The 17,512-nt window shown below is 39.2% G+C and overlaps 2 non-coding genes across 2 annotated transcripts; both read left to right on the top strand.

Annotated features, from left to right (window-relative positions):
• Positions 1-15,505: 15,505 nt before the first annotated feature.
• On the top strand, positions 15,506-15,578 carry trnaf-aaa (transfer RNA phenylalanine (anticodon AAA)). The gene has a single exon. It is a non-coding gene; the product is annotated as a tRNA-Phe (tRNA).
• A 435-nt stretch (positions 15,579-16,013) lies between these two features.
• trnaq-uug (transfer RNA glutamine (anticodon UUG)) lies at positions 16,014-16,085 on the top strand. Its single transcript has one exon. It is a non-coding gene; the product is annotated as a tRNA-Gln (tRNA).
• The last annotated feature ends 1,427 nt before the right edge of the window (positions 16,086-17,512 follow it).

Below are 17,512 nucleotides of genomic sequence, written 5' to 3'. Positions count from 1 at the left end.
GGATGGGGAAATTTCTAGCAAACACTGAAAGAAAAGGGAAAAAATTTTAATTTTGGGTTTTTGTAATTGATGGGCCATTTGGCAACAATTTGCTTAGTCGTAGCACTGCCTGTAAGATGGATCTAGTACAGAGAGCGGATGAAATTACAGACCACAGTGATGTCTATGGACACATTGGCTTGCTTAATTGTGAACCAGTAAAAATTGAGCTAAAGTCAGATGTTACTCCCTATAGTCTGTCCACCCCTCGAAGAATTCCCTTTCCTCTATTGCCTAAAGTTGAAAAATAGCTCGAACGTATGCAGTCCTTGGGGATCATTTCTGAAGTCACTGAACCGACTGAATGGTGTGCCCCAATGGTGCCCGTAGTGAAAAAGAATGGTTCAGTTAGGATTTGTGTAGACCTGAAATGGCTCAATCAAGCTGTAAAGCGTGAGCGTTACATTCTCCCAACGTTGGAGGATATAACCCCCAAGCTCTCAGGTGCGTGTGTTTTTTCCACACTAGACGCATCCTTAGAGTTTTGGCAAATTCCTTTAGACCCAAACTGCGTGAATTTGACTACATTCATAACCCCAGTAGGGCGGTTTTGTTTTAATAGATTGCCGTTTGGGGTCACTTCGGCCCCTGAGATTTTCCAAAGGGAAATGAGCAAACTCCTAATTGGACACAAGGGCACGGTAGTTGTCATGGATGACATACTAGTCTGGGGTAAAGATCAAAATGAGCACGACGAGAATCTTGGGGCTGTTTTGAAAACTATCAGAGAGTCAGGTCTGAAATTAAATTGTGATAAATATCACTTCAACAAACCTGAGCTACGGTATTTTGGGCACACCATCAGTCAGAACGGTATCAAGCCGGACGCAATCATGGTAACAGCGATTACTGAGATGCCTAGTCCCACTAATATGACTGAGCTAAGGCAAATTTTAGGAATGATCAATTATTTAGGCAAATTTGTGCCAGGGCTTTCAACAGTGCTGCAACCAATTACAGCTCTGCTGAAGAAAGATGCAGTCTGGATTTGGTCTGAGGTCCAGGAGCAGGCTCTGAGTAAGGTAAAATCCATGTTGGCCACAGCTCCTACTCTTGCATACTATGACCCTGAAAAACCCACAATGGTTACTGCTGATGCGAGCAGTTTTGGGTTGGGAGCTGCTCTGCTTCAAGTTCATGGTAATGTGACACGAGCAGTCACATTCTGCTTGAGAACTTTGACTGAAGCAGAGCGCAGGTACTCACAAAATGAAAAGGAATGTTTAGTGGGAGTGTGGGCCTGCGAGCCTTTTGCTCGTTACCTTCAAGGATTGGAAGAATTTTGCCTGCAGACAGATCATAAACTGCTAGTTCCACTAATAAATCCGTATGATGTTGATCATGCTCCGTTAAGATGTCAGCGTTTGCTAAAGCGACTAATGCGCTTCAATGCAAAGGCAGTCCATGTTCCAGGTAAATGTTTGGTGGTGGCGGACACGCTTTCTCGGAAACCTTTGAGTGGGCACTTCCACTCAGAGATGGAAGATGAGGTGAAGGCATATTTTAAAGCAGTTGTTGCATCTAAAGAGGTGTCAAAATCCAAGCTCGATTCCATTAGGAAGGCTGCAGAGTTAGATGCAGATCTCCAGGCAGTAATATGTTTTCTCAGCATGGGTTGGCCAAAGCACATACCCTTCCCCTTGAATCAATATCATACAGCCAGGGCTTCATTGTCTTTAGTCAATGGGTTAGTCTTGTATGAGGACAGAATAGTCGTTCCTGTGTCGATGAGGGTGGCCAGTACTCATCGGACTTGGACTTGGCAATGACATCAACAGGATTGTTTCAGGGTGCACATTTTGTAGGGCTCATAAACCCACACAAAGAAAAGAACCCCTGATCACTACACCCCTGCCTACTGGTCCCTGGTGTAAGATTGCTGCAGATTTATGCGAGTTGAATGGGAAAACTTACTTAGTAGTTGTAGACTACCACTCACGTGACATTGAAATAGCTCACCTGCAAACACCATCCAGCTTCAATGTTATCAGCAGACTGAAGTGCATGTTTGTGAGATGGGGTATTCCCAGGGAGCTTGTATCTGACAATGGCCCACAGTTTGCCTCAGCTGAATTTAGACAGTTTTGTACAGACTATGATTTCCATCATACAACTTAAAGTCCTCATTTTCCCCAAGCCAATGGGGCTGCAGAGAGAGCAGTTCAAACTGCAAAACGGATTCTCTGCCAACCTGATCCTCACCTGGCATTAATGTGTTACCGTGCGACTCCGGTCGTTGCAACTGGACTTAGCCCTGCACAATTAATGACTGGACGGCAAATTAGAACCAAACTGCCAATGCTTGAGGAAAAATATCAACCTCAACCCAATGATCTTAAAGCAGTGGAGAAGAAAGATAAAGCTGCAAAGGAGTCTTACAAGTTCTATTATGACCGGAGACACTCTGCTCACACACTGCCTGAGTTACATCCTGGTGAGAAGGTTCTTCTTAAGCTGGACAGCGAAAAGCACTGGAAAACACCAGCGGTTGTGCTAAACAAAACATCAGAACCAAGATCGTACTTGGTGCAAACTCAAAAAGGAGCTGTCCTGCGTAGAAACAGGAAGCATTTGCAAGCAATGCCATAGCAACCAGATGCTACAATCCAAGCAGAATTGCAGGAAGAAAAAGAACCAGCTCTGTCTGGGACTGAACATTCAAATACTCGCACAGTTGACCCAGCAACACCTTTACTGGACACTAAACCACCAGTTACGACTTCCAGTGGAAGGGTGGTGAAAACACGCAAACGTTACTTAGACTAAATGGACTGTTTTAGGTGATAGAAAGGAATTAAGATTTGAGTTAATGAAAAAAAAAAAACAATATCTGTTGGGATAAATTGCAGACCATCTGTGTGTTTCCTCAGTAAGCTGGAGCTCCAGGAAGGCAACAACAACTGAGAGATGTGAATCCAACAGTTTATTGCTCTCTTCTAAAGAAGACTGGGGTATTCCCAGCTTTTATACATCATACTCAAGGGTACATGGGCTATGAATACGTGTAAATATTCAGCTCAGTTAAGCAGAACAATTTTATCCAGTGTTCAAGAATGTCAAGGCGCAACGTCAAGGTGCCTAGTACAGGGACAACTTAAGATAAGACACAGTTACAAAAACAGAATATTTGGAGAGTGACTACATGGATATTTCTTTCAATCCCCTCTTCCAGGCTCTGTTTTTACAAGAGCCTGGATCATACCATATTCTCATAAACTCTATTTGTTAAATAGTTACCCTCATTTCTATTCATAGCTAAATGTTCAAAACCCTTCACCTAAGGCATTAACCATCCTATACATTTGTTCCATAAAACATCTCAGAAGACATGGACCAAAAATACATACACATAAGAAAATAATAAGTACCGGTACCACCAATGGAGCCAATATGGAGCCAATGATCCAAACAGGCTTTCTAAAAATCCCAGAAAATCCAGAAGTCCAGAAATGGCATCCGTGGTACTGTTAATAAAAGAGGCCAGTCTATAATGCATAATCTCTTGCTGCTTTAAGGCATCTGCCACGCCAAAACTGGGAATCATAGCCTCCCAGAATCTAGTCCAGTGTGATCTCATACGGTGTTCGTCAGGTACGTCATCCAGGGAAACTGACCTCCATTCCCTTTTGGATTGTCTGGCAAGATGCATGACAGTGACCATGTGTTGTAATTGGATCACAGTACAAAGACCGCATCTTGTCTCGGCCAAGTGGGGACACAAATTACATTGCTGCGTTGACAGTATGTGTTGTTCAGGTTGTAACTTGCCGTGACAGCTGTCTCATTTGTGATATTAGCACATTTAAGTTTGTTCAGTTCACAGGTGCCTGGGATGTAATGGGGACAAACACTTAGCAGAGAACTATATTTTTTATTCTTTCGCCACGGTAAATATACCCCCGAAAATCGATCCCTTTCGCCAATTACTATATTTCAATTTTTAGCTCTTAAGGTGGATACATTACCTCCATTTGTCCCATTAAAGCAAAAAGAAAAAGTGAACCCCTTGGGTTTTGTCAACAAAATATTCCAACCCATAGTTCTAGGTTTCGGTATTACAACAAAACGATTCTTTCTGCTAGTTGATCTGCAAAGGGGGTCCCATGTTTTCTTGTTGGAAACACATGTGGGGCGCCACTCATAAATATCTCCCAAAGCATTTGTACAAAAAGCAAGTTTAGTACATGTAAAAGGCAAAGGTTTCAAGGATATAGTCACAGCGGAGGAGAACACTTCTTGGCAGACAACACATGACTCATTGGTTGTCTGTCGTGCAGTCCAGTTAGCATACTGCCAGAATAAGTTGTGCACTTCAGTGTGGGCCTGTGTCAGTCCCAATAGGTTTATCAGTAGAAGTAGTCTGCAAAACAAAAACTATTAATATCATATCATAGACATTTACTTCAATGGTTTCACTCTGGTGCCTTGGATCCACTGTGGAAAAAGATCAGTTAATACAGCAGTGCGTGTAACAGCCAGAACCTCAGCTGGCCCTTCGTATTTGGGGTCAGTTAAATCTTTCTGGGGTTTTATATCTTTTATTAGCACCTTGTCCCCTATCTGGAAAGGGTGTGCTGCCTCAAGTGGAATTTCAGGGTGTTTCTTTGTTACCCTTTCCCAATACTGATTGAGTATCTGAATTAGGGCCGATGAGAATTCTGACATGTGGTTAGAAAGCTCAATACCCACTCCCATAATTCCCCCTTGCCATGGGATAGGGAAAGGTTGTCACGTTTCAGGATTAAAACAGGAACAAAAATGAGTGTAGAATCCAAGTGCAGATATTTAATGTGAAAATGCAGCAACAGTGACAAAATCCAAAAATCAAAGTAACAAATTAACAAAATAAACAAACAAACGAGCAACTCAAACAGATTAAACTGGGACTAGACTTTAACACTAAGACAAGATACAAGAGCAAGATCAAGATCAAGATCAAGATCAGGAACAACATACCAACAATGACAACGACCAACTGACAAACAGAGGATGAATGACTGAATATATAGTCCAGGTAATCACGGAGAACGGAGACAGCTGTGGTTGTAAATCAGTGTAGATGAGAGACCGGGTGTGTGCGAAAGAATGTATGGAAATGTAGTTCTAAAGCCACTGTAGTCCGCTGGGGGTTGCTGGCGAACTACAGTGGCATCTGGTGGACAAACACAGTTATGACAAAGGTCTTCCCATGACCACCTCATATGGTGATAAAGAATCCAAATTTGCTTGTGGTGTCATTCCTAAATCTGCTAGTACTATTGGTAAAACTTTTACCCAATCTTTATGACCGTGTTGTCTTAAGGCCTTCTTTATCTTTCCTTTCAAGGTTCTGTTAGTTCGCTCCACAAATCCAGATGATTGTGGATGATAGGGTATGTGGAAATGCCAGTTTATATTTAATTTAGTTGCCAATTGTTGCGTTGCCTTTGATATAAAAGGTGTTCCTTTATCTGAATCGATACTTTGTGGGATCCCATATCTAGGTATAATTTCAGAGATCAATTTCTGTGTTACCACCTTTGCATTTTCCCTTGAGCAGGGAAAAGATTTAACCCATTTTGAAAATTTATCCACGGAAACCAGTAGATACTTAAACGGTCCCCTCTTGGGCATATGCGTGAAATCTACTTGCCATTCAGAAAAAGGTGAGATTGGTCTTGGTAAATGTTGGTGCTGTGCACAGGCTTTGATACATTGTATTGAGCACATATAAGGCATTTGTCAAGTATGTTATTAATGGTGGTTTCTAGTTTTGGGACACAAAACAAAGATCGCATCGTTTCATGTACCCCTCTTCGTCCACGATGAGTGACACCATGAAATTCGTGGACAAGGAATGACAGTGCCACATGTGGGAGACATAGGCGACCTGTCTTGTCATGCCATAGACCCATCTTTTCATCAAACGTGGAAGAAAAGGCGTCCCAGAAGGACTTATCCTCGTCAGTGGCTGATGCTTGTAACATAGTTTAATGTAATTTTTACTCTACGCATCATTTGCTGGGGTTGTAGTTTAACCTCATCATTTTTAGAGCACAAGCAAAGAACAGCATCAATGAGGGCTGTCTTATCATATTGAGACCCCATTTTGTTCATCAATATAAATTTATAATCAGCTCCTGTAAGCTGTGCATTTCTAGAGACACATATCATAGTTTCTAAAAATTCTACTGGCCTGCTCATATCAGGAAGCAGTGAAATTACATCCTTGAGCTGTGTTGCGGAGGGAGGGGTTACTTCAGCATGTCCCCCTTTCTTTGAGACCCATAGGAAAGCCTGATTATCCCCTTGATCTGGTTTCTCTGTGCGAAGCCCCTCTAATTCTTGTACAGGATACAGAGGTGTCCTCTGATGTGCCTTTCCTTGCCCCTCATCAGGAATGGGGGAGGAGAGGGTAGAAGTAGGAACAGTAACTGTAACTGAGGGAACAGTAACAACGGGGGCTGGAGGCACTTTGGGTGTCTTCTTTCTTTTTACCTCAATCTTTGATGCTGAGCCTTTAAGAGGCTTCGGAATTAATTTCTTTACCTCTTTTGGTAGGTTAATATTTTGTTTATCATTCCACACACTCATCATCTTCATCCAGTTTTATAACCCTTTCTCATATAATCATGGTCCCATTCGGGATCTCCTTCACTTTCATAAATTAATTTGTGAGCCAGTTTTAGCACATGGGGGTCAAATGACCCATCTCTAGGGTAGGGACGCATCGCTTGTGCCTCAGTCCACCCTGCTAGATTATCTAACCATGGATTAGTGTAATATCCCCACCCACATCGATACATCCAATCTTTAGGGCCTTCCCCTATCTCTGGCTTGGGGTATTAACAACCCATGTTAGTAAATACTTACTAGAAAACACACAGAATGATTGTTCTACTTTTGTATAACGCGCTCTTCTTGGCTTTTCAGGGAAAATCCCAGCCAAGGATTACTCAGTTCAGTAATGAAGCTTATCAGGCAGTCAAAACCAAATTCATGTCTTTCCAGCTTCCTGAACACTCAGTTCAGTGATGAAACTAATCAGGTAGTCAAAACCAAATTCATGTCTTGCCAGCTTCCTGAACACTCAGTTCAGTGATGAAACTAATCAGGTAGTCAAAACCAAATTCATGTCTTACCTGATCAGCTTCATCACGTCGGGGTCACCAAGTTGTTGGGATAAATTGCAGACCGTCTGTGTGTTTCCTCAGTAAGCTGGAGCTCCAGGAAGGCAACAACAACTGAGAGATGTGAATCCAACAGTTTATTGCTCTCTTCTAAAGAAGACTGGGGTATTCCCAGCTTTATACATCATACTCAAGGGTACATGGGCTATGAATACGTGCAAATATTCAGCTCAGTTAAGCAGAACAATTTTATCCAGTGCTCAAGAATGTCAAGGCGCAACGTCAAGGCGCCTAGTACAGGGACAACTTAAGATAAGACACAGTTACAAAAACAGAATATTTGGAGAGTGACTACATGGATATTTCTTTCAATATCATTGCTTGATGTTGCACTCTAATTTGGGTATGCTGTTAAACATAAACCAATGTTTAGGTGTTTGTGTTAAAAGTGGAAAACATGATGTTCTTTTCTAAAGAGGGAAGATGTGGGAAACCAGTTTATTATGTTAACCAAGCATATTGTGCCTCAAATTTGCACAAATTATGTTTCAAATTCGCACAAAAAATCCCAGGGGTAAGGGTAAGAGGAAGGGCTAAGGGCTAGAATTGGGATTGGGCCTTAAACTCAAATTCAAAGAGCTTTATTGGCATGACTGTAAAACAAATCACAATGTTGCCAAAGCAATTAACACAGAACATTCATGTAGATAAAATAAATATAAGTAATAATAAACAAACGCACACACACACACACACACACACACACACACACACACACACACACACACACACACACATATATATATATATATATATATATATATATATATATATATATAGTTATATTATACATATATGTTGTCACAATAAACAAGTTAACTAAAAAAGACTCTTCTGCTTGATTTATTATAATTTATTGGCATAGTTTATGCTCTGCTCTCCAACATGGCTGATGCATGACACGTCTTAAAAACACTCCCTTCCCAAATAATTGACTGAGCGTGTTCTGTTAGTAAGGAAAGTTTTCCTTGCAAAAACAGAATGTTTAGGTTAGAGCATTCCCTGAACATTTAGGTTCTCTTATAGGTTCTCTTTAAAGAGCCCATATTATGGGCTCAGAACGCTTATATTTCACTTTTTGAAGTCCCAAACAACAGGATGATATGTATGCAAGGTTAAAAAACGCTTTCAATGTCTTATAATATAGAATTATTTTTACCTCCTTTTCTCACCGCCTCCCATATGAATCGTCCTAGCGAGTCTTTTTTTCCAAGCCCCTCCTTTACGTGACGCTAATTTGCGGTGATTGGCCGTATGATCCAGTCTGTTGTGAGTGGACTACTGCATGTGACGGAGTCGGAAACATATATAAAAATAAAAGAAAACATGACCTATTTTGCCCTATCAATTTGAACCTGCATCTGACGAAGAGAAGCCACAGTTGCAGAAAACCAAGCTAGACAACTTCAAACACGATTGGAGCAGGACATTTCTCAATGTCAATATTGTTAATGGCACTTCGAGTTGTATTCGTAAAAAACTAATTAATTACCTCTCAAACTTATGTAGGTGCATTTGTGGAAACTGCATCAAAATGCCAAGCGAGGTTGAAAACCTTTGCTGCAAAGAAGTATGACAGGTATTGTTTCTGCTGTAAATGAGCATTTGACGATTAGTGCGTCATCCCCAAGTGAGGAAATAGAGGTAAAGTTGTTTTTTTATTCAGATATTCAGACATTCTCCATAATAATATAATGTCATGAAAGTATTATTTGCAAATTCTAAATAGGGAATTCATATTAGCAGCAAAAGACTATCAAAGTACAGCGATGTTTACAGTGAATTAGACAATGTTAATGTTGTTTACAAGTCAGTCTTGCATGCTAATTCCGATCGAATATTCAAAGTAACATGGTAAACAATATAGAGACTGCTAAAGGATTGAATGTGCGATTATTAAACCAACTTTACCTCTATAGTAAGGAATGCTATAAACTAACACAATCCAAATTTGATGTAAATTTGTTTTACACCTATACAAAGGTTTGAAGCACTGAACAGTCAATTTGTATTATTCATATGTATATAATTTTATAGCAACGTGTTTAAGAGTGTTAATGTGTCAGGAAATATGGAGACCCAAGCGCAAGGGAGAAGATTAAAGGAATTTATTAAACAGAACCAAATCCACAATTCTGCTCTCCTTGGCAGTAAGTAACAGTCACTCAAAAATATAGAAACACGGAGTCTGTAAACGACCCTCCTCTGGGTGGTGGTGGACTGATCAAATGAAAGAGATCCTCTTGGTATAACAGTAGTAAAGTTAGGACAGACCTCAGGGAGCCAAGCAGATGAGACCTCACTCGAGCGTGGACTGAGCCAGAGCACAGATAACAGGATCAAACGTGGTGAAGTAGACAATGCAAGACTTGACGAGACGTAGTGTAAAGTGCGAAACAATCTTGAACAGGGAACCGGTAACTCACGCAACAGTAGAACACAGAATCAATTAACAAGCACAGAATGAGGGAGAAGGGGAGACTAAATAGCTACAATAATCAGGGAGAACAGGTGAGAGGAATGGGGACGGCAGGCACTTTTTTCCAGGGGTTTCAGTACAGCGTAACCGCTACTACGTCATCTGATGGGGTGTGGCCTATCTGTGAATTTGCATAGGTCACGGATCATGCGCAGATTGTGAAAACAGCCGTTTGATTCAGATACCTGTACGTATTCGCAGGGGTTTCGTGTCCAATACCTTTTTTATGCAGTACAAAATAGCTGTACTGATCGCAGGTGTTTCATGTGAAGTCAGTGTATGTTATATTAAACAAATTAACTTAAGAAACCTCTCAGATTACATTAATACTGTTATAACTTAAGATACCTGTCCTCATGTATCCCAGGGCTTTTGTGTCAAATACTTTATACATTATATACAGTAACATCAGATACCTGTCCTGATCTCAGGGGTTTCATGTATGATCGCTTTTATATGTATTACCATCAAATACCTGTCTTGATCCCAGGGGTTTCATGTATGATCACTTTTATATTATATACAGTAACATCAGAGACCTGTCTTGATCCCAGGGGTTTCATGTATGATCACTTTTATATATATTAACATCAAATACCTGTCCTGATCCCAGGGGTTTCATGTATGATCACTTTTATATTATATACAGTAACATCAGATACCTGTCTTGATCCCAGGGGTTTCATGTATGATCACTTTTATATATATTAACAGCAAATACCTGTCCTGATCCCAGGGGTTTCATGTATGATCACTTTTATATTATATACAGTAACATCAGATACCTGTCTTGATCCCAGGGGTTTCATGTATGATCACTTTTATATGTATTACCATCAAATACCTGTCTTGATCCCAGGGGTTTCATGTATGATCACTTTTATATGTATTACCATCAAATACCTGTCCTGATCCCAGGGGTTTCATGTATGATCACTTTTATATTATATACAGTAACATCAGATACCTGTCTTGATCCCAGGGGTTTCATGTATGATCACTTTTATATGTATTACCATCAAATACCTGTCTTGATCCCAGGGGTTTCATGTATGATCACTTTTATATGTATTACCATCAAATACCTGTCTTGATCCCAGGGGTTTCATGTATGATCACTTTTATATGTATTACCATCAAATACCTGTCCTGATCCCAGGGGTTTCATGTATGATCACTTTTATATTATATACAGTAACATCAGATACCTGTCCTGATCCCAGGGGTTTCATGTATGATCACTTTTATATTATATACAGTAACATCAGATACCTGTCCTGATCCCAGGGGTTTCATGTATGATCACTTTTATATGTATTACCATCAAATACCTGTCCTGATCCCAGGGGTTTCATGTATGACCACTTTTATATTATATACAGGAACATCGGATACCTGTCCTGATCCCAGGTGTTTCATGTATGATCACTTTTATATTATATACAGTAACATCAGATACCTGTCCTGATCCCAGGTGTTTCATGTATGATCACTTTTATATATATTAACATCAAATACCTGTCCTGATCCCAGGTGTTTCATGTATGATCACTTTTATATTATATACAGTAACATCAGATACCTGTCCTGATCCCAGGGGTTTCATGTATGATCACTTTTATATGTATTACCATCAAATACCTGTCTTGATCCCAGGGGTTTCATGTATGATCACTTTTATATGTATTACCATCAAATACCTGTCCTGATCCCAGGGGTTTCATGTATGATCACTTTTATATTATATACAGTAACATCAGATACCTGTCCTGATCCCAGGGGTTTCATGTATGATCACTTTTATATGTATTACCATCAAATACCTGTCTTGATCCCAGGGGTTTCATGTATGATCACTTTTATATGTATTACCATCAAATACCTGTCCTGATCCCAGGGGTTTCATGTATGATCACTTTTATATGTATTACCATCAAATACCTGTCTTGATCCCAGGGGTTTCATGTATGATCACTTTTATATGTATTACCATCAAATACCTGTCTTGATCCCAGGGGTTTCATGTATGATCACTTTTATATGTATTACCATCAAATACCTGTCCTGATCCCAGGGGTTTCATGTATGATCACTTTTATATTATATACAGTAACATCAGATACCTGTCCTGATCCCAGGGGTTTCATGTATGATCACTTTTATATATATTAACATCAGATACCTGTCCTGATCCCAGGGGTTTCATGTATGATCACTTTTATATACAGTAACATCAGATACCTGTCTTGATCCCAGGGGTTTCATGTATGATCACTTTTATATTATATACAGTAACATCAGATACCTGTCCTGATCCCAGGTGTTTCATGTATGATCACTTTTATATATATTAACATCAAATACCTGTCTTGATCCCAGGTGTTTCATGTATGATCACTTTTATATTATATACAGTAACATCAGATACCTGTCCTGATCCCAGGTGTTTCATGTATGATCACTTTTATATATATTAACATCAAATACCTGTCCTGATCCCAGGTGTTTCATGTATGATCACTTTTATATATATTAACATCAAATACCTGTCCTGATCCCAGGGGTTTCATGTATGATCACTTTTATATATATTAACATCAGATGCCTGTCCTGATCCCAGGGGTTTCATGTATGATCACTTTTATATTATATACAGTAACATCAGAGACCTGTCCTGATCCCAGGTGTTTCATGTATGATCACTTTTATATACAGTAACATCAGATACCTGTCCTGATCCCAGGGGTTTCATGTATGATCACTTTTATGTTATATACAGTAACATCAGAGACCTGTCCTGATCCCAGGGGTTTTGTTTATGATGACTTTAAATAAAAATAGAAAATAAATATGAGTTATGTTAATTAACTAAGATAGAGAAAGAAAAATTAACCACGATTTATTACAGAAAATGTGGTATTTATTTGTTTAAACATGACTGAATACTATATTTTAAACTACAAAAACACGGTTAATCTTACCACAACCATTATTATTTGGTTTAAAAAGGAAGTACAAAAGCCCAGAGACAGTAAAACGGAGTAATACGGATTAAAACGAGGTCAGATGTTTTTACTCATTAAATCTTTAAAATATAACATTATAACAACAAAAAAATAACCTGTATGATTGTTTTTTTTCCTTCGTTATCCATCGCAGGAGGTTCTTTATCCATAATCATCCTGTTTGAAATGACCGCGCTAAAAAAGAACCTGTACTGCGCATGATCGGTGACCTCTCAGTATTGTTTTTTTTTTAAGGGGGCGTTTCCCAAACACCGACCGAGCCACGCCCATTTTACGTCGCGGTAATGAAACCCCTGGAATTTAGTGCATGCCGAATGGGGACGGGGAAACAAGCAAATTGATAACAGGTGAAACTGCATACAAATGATAATACACAAGAGGGAGACAGAGAAGTCACAAAAAAACCCGACATAATGTTTTATACCAGTATAAACATTAGCAGCAACTTGAGTTGGATAGTAATAACCTCTTATGCCAATACAAATATTTGTTATTATAAGTTGTTATACAAGTTATTAACAAAGAAAACAAATTTCTATATTTATGAGTTTTTTTATGGTAACATATACAATTTTATTTGTCCACTGAAGTTAATATGTATTATTCATATGTAACTATACATCATAACAAGCTGTTTTGGATAGTGTTAACGTTTTATGCCACTACAAACATTTATGTTCTTATAAGTTATTATAATTTTTTTTTTTTATTCATTGTCACATATAAAATTGTTGTGTCCACAAAAGGTAATCATTATTACTCATATGCATAAACATGTAATATCATATCAGTTTGTTTTGGAGAGTGTTGAAGTTGTATGCCAATCCAAACACTTATGTTATTATGAATTCTTCCAGACCCACCAACATGCATGATACACCATCCAGGCTTTGAACCCAACTGTCTGAATCCATATACACTGCAAAACATCTACGACATTTACCAATGTGACTATGTTCTGAGACTAAGGCTCAGAACAACAGAGTAAGAACATCTTGATTAACCCCACAAATAATAACGTTAGAGCAACCACTTTGATATGGGATAAACAGAACATGTAAATGATGACATTTGAATCAGATATGTTAATCAAACGATCTTTATTCACAAAATAAATTGTCACACAGATTTTTTAAAAAAAGTCTTCATTTCTTTTAGGCGGTTCCGCTACCTGGCGTATCAAAGTTTTGTCAGCTGGTGCTGGGGCTACTTGGGTCGGAGTGTTTGTGTTGTAATTCCGTGCTGTGTTGTAACCCGGATACGGCAGGCATATACAGGTCTGGCTGGTTGGCACGTTGGCTTCCGACCCCCTCTTGACTGAACCGTGACATGTGATGGGCAATGGCTTCTTCCTTTGTTGGTCTGTCGTATTCTGCACAAGGGGGCTTGGGAATGAGAATTTTCTTCAATTCATCCACAAATGGAGAGGGTTCCATAATGATGACCTTGAAGAACAGTTTCAGTAGCTCCTCAACATATCCTATAATTAGAAAATTATATTATAATTTTGTTAGATATTTATTACATGTAAATTACGTATTTATTTCTAATAATAAAACTTTTATAACTTACTATAGGTTGGTTCTGTTTTTAATGCCCGTGTTGTCCATTCCCCTCTTTTTGAGTTTAGCAACACCATTTTGTTCATCGCTTGTCCTGTAGCGGTTGTGGCTTGTTGACGTTTTGGCTTGTTCATTGGCTTGTTCATTGTGATGAAACACTGCAAGGTACAGTCTACAATAGCAAAGCAGACAATTAACAAAGAGAATAAACAAAAAAGGTAAACTGATATATGTTGTAATATTTTGAGTAACTGCACAGCATTCCCATGAATGGGAAAACAACGTTTTTTGGTGTAAATCTCCATATGGTAGCTACCTTCAACCTCATTGCTCAAAAAATGCATAGCAATATTATAATTGGTTTATTTAAAAATTGGAATACATCTTTATTTAATGTTTTATATACATATATATATATATATATATATATATATATATATATATATATATATATATATATATATATATATATATATATATATATATATATATATATATATATATATATATATATATGAAGTTACACACCTGAGCAAGCTGGAGGTCCACAATTGTATTACTGTGCATGTCCATTACTGTGTAGTTTGCAAATTTGGCTGAATGGCTATTTGCTATTATGTTTTGCTTCTCACTTTTCCACTTGTGAACAATTGCTGGTTCCAAAAAACTTTTGCATTGTTGACGAAATGTGTCATACTGGAACAAGTTTATTTGCACAGCCTTGAAAATCTATACAAGAGAAAAAAAGTGTATTAATAAATAATATTAACAATTTTGATTTCATAAAATTAGATATTTCTTCGTATAATAATTTACTACCTTCTGTAGTTGGGTAAATGAGCCTCCTGTAAAATAAGTGGCTGCTGATAAGAGGATGTATCCTACCGGTGTACTTCCAACAATTAGCTGGCTCTGCCACTTCCTGTTGTACATACACTTGGGCCAAATCTGGCTGAATGCAACATATGTGCCCATGCTGTGTTGCTCCGTATCACACTTTGATTTGCAAATTGGACACGTTGCAAACAGCTCCCACAAACATGTTTCAAAAACAATGTATTTTGCATCTCCATACATGGGCCTTTCCACAAACCTAATAAATAAAGAATTATTTGTAAAGTTTTAAAATAAATTACTGGCCAAGCTTTTACCCTCTTAGGCCTCAGATGCAATCAAGGGCTCTGCTCGGTCTCACCGACATCCATGCTGCAGAGCAGCAGAGCCAAGACAGCTGAAATAGCTCAGTTGCGAGAGCATTAGACTAAAGATCTTAAGGTCCCTGGTTCAATCCTGGGTTTCGGCAAAGCAGTCTTGTCTTTTGGTTTTTGGCATGAGTGTCAGGGAACCGAAAGTCACTCAAAAAGCCTAGCTGCTTCACACTTAAGTCCACCTGCTTCCACTTGACCAAAACGCCATCTTCCTCCCAGATGGTCATGTCGCTTCTGGTGATGATTCCAATGGTCTAATCGACAGCACTCTGCTATATGTTTAGCGCTTTGATGTCCCACTGCGGACACGCCATTGACTAAAAGAAAACTGTGACTTGATAGGGCTTCTGAAGGGTTGCAATGATAAGTACTAGACAGGAACCGGCAGAGCTGACGTAAGAAGTTTCGCTATAAAGTCTCAAGGTGCAACCAGCTATGCAATCAAATCAAATTGCTTGGAATAGCATGCTTTTTTTTTTCATTTTTTATTTATTGTCTTCACCCCGGGCAGCAGCTCTCAGCAATGTTGAGGTTCCATGGTGTAATGGTTAGCACTCTGGACTTTGAATCCAGCAATCCGAGTTCAAATCTCAGTGGAACTTGGGTTTTTTTTGCCAGCACCGTGCAAAAAAAAAAACTGGCATAGCATGCTAATCCCTTGAAGGCCGGAGAATGACAGTTACTCTGAGCTTTCTATGAGAGTGGGCAGAAAGTGGCCGATTAGCTCAGCTGGTTAGAGCGTGGTTCTAATAACGCCAAGGTCGTGGGTTTGATCCCCTTACTGGCCAAGCTATTACCCTCCTAGGCCTCAGACGCATTCAAGGGCTCTTATCTGTCTCACCCACATCCATGCTGCAGAGAAGCTAAGACGTGACAGCTGAAATAACTCAGTTAGGAGAGTGTTAAGCAGGTCGCACACCAGAAGCGCCGCTCGGCGCCGCGACACGGCGCGTACATGACAGTTTAAGGTATCACACACCAGACGCGCACATTCGAATGATATTTAACATGAAACTAATCAGATGGCGCTCTGTGGCGCGGCTGAAAAATGAACTGCGTCCTGAGCCGTCGCCGGGCGCCGCCGACAGCCGCCGACTTGCGGCGCCGGTGTGTGTATCCTGATAGAAACCTATGTTTAGAATTCTAAAATACATGGCGCTGCGCGGCGCGCCGCCGAGCGGCGCTTCTGGTGTGCGACCTGCTTCAGACTGAAAATCTAAAGGTCCCTGGTTCAATCCTGGGTTTCGGCAAAGCAGCGTTGTCATTCTGTTTTTGGCATGAGGGTCAGGGAACCGAAAGTCACTCAAAAAGCCTAGCTGCTTCACACTTAAGTCCACCTGCTTCCACTTGACCAAAGCACCATCTTCCTCCCAGACGGTCACGTCGCTTCTGGTGATGATTCCAATGGCCTAATCGACAGCACTCTGCTATATGTTTAGCGCTTTGATGTCCCACTGCGGACACGCCATTGACTAAAAGAAAACTGTGACTTGATAGGGCTTCTGAAGGGTTGCAATGATAAGCACTAGACAGGAACCGGCAAAGCTGATGTAAGAAGTTTCACTATAAAGTCTCAAGGTGCAACCAGCTATGCAATGAAAGCCAGTGTGAAAGGCATGAAAATAGATGTGGAGAATGGCAATGGTACTTAGCTGTAACGCGTAACGTTACACCCTTAATATATATATATATATATATATATATATATATATATATATATATATATATATATATATATATATATATATATATATATATATATATATATATATGTGTGTGTGTTAAATAGTTTTAGTTTTAGTTAAATAAAATTTATATATTTATTTTTATTTTTATTATTATTATCATTATTTTTTTGTATAAAATTGTGATAAAAAAATAAATAATAGAATGTACATATATTCCCTAAAAACATTTTAGAGTAAATGACAGGCAGGTGGGCCTTCAAACAATTGATGTTTTGAAGAAGTTGGCCGCGAAATGGAAAATGGAAGGTTGAGAACCCCTGTTGTTGGTTGTTTACATGACT

The sequence above is a fragment of the Danio rerio genome, chromosome 25 (assembly GCF_049306965.1).
Source record: "Danio rerio strain Tuebingen ecotype United States chromosome 25, GRCz12tu, whole genome shotgun sequence".
NCBI classification, from domain to species: domain Eukaryota; kingdom Metazoa; phylum Chordata; class Actinopteri; order Cypriniformes; family Danionidae; genus Danio; species Danio rerio.
Note: the sequence above shows the minus strand (reverse complement) of the source record. Positions and strands in the feature narration are given on the sequence as shown.